Below are 3,043 nucleotides of genomic sequence, written 5' to 3'. Positions count from 1 at the left end.
AGTGGCGGTGACTTTGGGGACGGAAGATTAGGGTTTAATAACATAATGTAGGTGGCGGCGGTGTAGGGGGGGCAGATTAGGGGTTAATAACATAATGTAGGTGGCGGCGGTGTAGGGGGCGGCAGATTAGGGGTTAATAAGTATAATGTAGGTGGCGGTGGTGTTGGGGGGCAGATTAGGGGTTAAAAACATAATGTAGGTGGCGGCGGTGTAGAGGGTGGCAGATTAGGGGTTAATAAGTAAAATGTAGGTGGCGGTGGGCTCCGGGAGCGGCGGTTTAGGGGTTAATTTTTTTTTTTTATTTTTTTTTTTATGGAACGCTTCACGAATTTTGCGTGTCATCCTTGCGCAGGGGCCATGCTAATCTTCTCTGTATTGTTCCAATTTTTAGTATATGTGCTGCCGAAGCGAGCACTATGTGCTGCCGAAGCGAGCACCACTAATAATTTTATTTAGTTGCGGTGGGGTCGGGAGCAGCGGTATAGGGGTAAGACAGTTTAGTGTAGTGGGGGTGTTTAGTGACAGTATACTAATAAAGCTGGGAAATAGCTGAAGAGCAGTGAGATCAATGACTGTTAGTTAACAACAGTCCGTTGCTCGTCATCGCCCCGTACTTGGTGCGGCTTTTTGACAGCATTTTTGGTAACTTTGGAGAGCGTATTCAGGTCCACGGCAGCGATGTTAGGCGATCTTAGGCGAACGTATTGGGGCAGTTGAATGCAAGTAAGTTGACAGGTTGATAAATAGGGGCCCTTGTCTGAAAGCTAACTGCCCACTCCTTTAAATGGTGTGTGTCTTGGGGGATATAATAACCAGGGGATCACTGTGGAAATAGTAATCACTTGAAGTGAACAAATCTCTATTTATTTGAATAGAGGCTCATGAGAGTAGGGTTATTTATTTGAATAGAGGCTTATGAGAGTAGGGTTTCCACCTCGTCCTTGTTTTCCTGGACACTTATGAGTTATACATGTGGTTGTTTATAACCTTGTTTATTAAAATTTCAACAAAAAAAATGCATTGTTCACTGAATATGGCAACAGTACTTCTTAAATTTGGGAAGCATGTAAAAACTGCAAAACAGCATAGCACAGGGGTGGAAATGGCTCAGCAGTTAAATGGTTAAAACTGTGTGATCTGTGTGAATCATGAAAGCAATTGCAACTTTACTGTCCATTTAAGCAACTACACCTATTGTAGATATTTGCCACTAAAGATTTTATTGCTGAGATCTTTTTAGAAATGTTTACTATCCCTTTAATGAACTGAACAAAAAAAAGGTTTCAGGTTCAATGCTCAAAATACAAAGATTTATATATATTTTTATATATATATATATATATATATATATATATATATATAATGAATTTTAACTATTTTTTACATAGATTTGTAGAATATATATACACTTACTTGAAGGAACGATGACATGCACGCTCCTTAACGTACCTCAGTATGCTCTCATGGAAATCAGCTAAATTTCAATAAATTATAACCAGAGAAAGTGTATCTGATAATAGATATAAATTAGAAAGTTGTATTTATTTATTTTTAATTGCAAGCACTATATGAATCCTTAAACTTTAATTTTGACTTTGCGTCCCTGTAAATGTTTTTATTTAAAGGGCCATTATAGTGATACAATTCAATCAGCAGCACTAGTTGTACAGTGATTATGTGAATGTCTGCAGTGACATTCAGGGCTGGACTGGGAATTAAAAGTGGCCTTGGAAAAATCTGAAGACCAGCTATATTTGCTGTTGAGTCTGTAAAATCCACACTCCATTTATCTTAAGGGGATTACTGGGATACTTCTTAACCCCAATATATATATTAGGAGGAATTAAATTATATTAGTTTGCAATAATAAAAAAAATGCTAGATTGTTGTTATGTGGGCACAATACAACCCAATTTTTTCCATGACTCTATAGTGTGATCTGAAGAAGGCAATCAAAACAGTGTGTAACTCTGTCTCAGATTGTGACTAAACATTGGAAACCATTCTCAGAGGAGGGCTACAAAATGGTAGACGGTCTAGGAAACAAAACATACAAGGAAATACATTGTGACCTTAATACATATAGCTGTAGCTCAGAGGTGAAAAGAAGAGAAGTGATACAGCTGTATCGCCTCACCAGCAGTACCACGTCCTTTAGCTGAACAGGCCCAGTTGCAGCAGCCCACCTGGGAAATCTCCTGGTGTCCTGGTAGGCCAATCCGACCTTGCTCTCTTTAGAACATCCGGTGCATAGACTTCACTACTAAGAGCAAAGATGAGAGCTACTTTGTCTTGGTTTTAATCTCTCCTATTATAGATGCATCATGTAGTTACACTAAGAAGTTTTTAGTTTATGAAATAGGGTCTGCAAAACACTAGAAGGTTTTCATAATTTATTAATGGCTCACTACTGAGCCTTTTGTGCATAGTACTGGTGTACTGAGTTTTTTTTATTTTTGAATAAAAAATTACAAACTTTGACCAGAATGCAGCCTTTAGCTTACATCTGTTTTAATGTTTTGCTACTTTAACTATGTGTTTTACCCCTTATCATTGCAGCATCACTAGTAATAAAATTACATGCTCTAAAGCAGCGATGGATGACTGGCGACCAATTAGTCTTACGTGGCCCTCTGCACTAGTTTTTGTGGCCCCAGGTAGAACTGAGAATGCACCATGATTTTTGTGTCCCCAAGAATAAGCAGAACTAAAAATGTGTGTTTTGGAGACTTCTGGTTGGTGAGAAAGCTCAAATCAGCAGATAGAGGATACCCTGCAACGTTACCTAAATCTAGTCCTGCGGCACTGGACAATTATTAGGACATTTACTACTTATGTGTTTAATATCCATTTAGCCATAATGGCCCATTAAATGATCTTTTATTGGTTGTCCTGTAAGTAGCGGAATTAAGAACATACCTCCCAACATCTGTTTCTGGGTATTTGGGTCTCAGGAGATTGAGGGGGGCCTTCCGTGGTTTTGCAGGCTGGTGTGGAAGGGGACAGGTTCCCGGGTGGATAATGAGCAAATTGTAGGCGTGTC

General features: G+C 39.1%; 1 non-coding gene across 1 annotated transcript; it reads right to left on the bottom strand.

The window, feature by feature from the left end:
- Positions 1-306: 306 nt before the first annotated feature.
- LOC128658581 (U6 spliceosomal RNA) lies at positions 307-415 on the bottom strand. Its single transcript, XR_008402255.1, has one exon. It is a non-coding gene; the product is annotated as a U6 spliceosomal RNA (small nuclear RNA).
- Between the last annotated feature and the right edge of the window lie 2,628 nt (positions 416-3,043).

Source organism: Bombina bombina, chromosome 4 (assembly GCF_027579735.1).
Source record: "Bombina bombina isolate aBomBom1 chromosome 4, aBomBom1.pri, whole genome shotgun sequence".
In the NCBI taxonomy this organism is placed as follows: Eukaryota; Metazoa; Chordata; class Amphibia; order Anura; family Bombinatoridae; genus Bombina; species Bombina bombina.
This window is presented reverse-complemented; position numbering and strand designations above follow the sequence as displayed.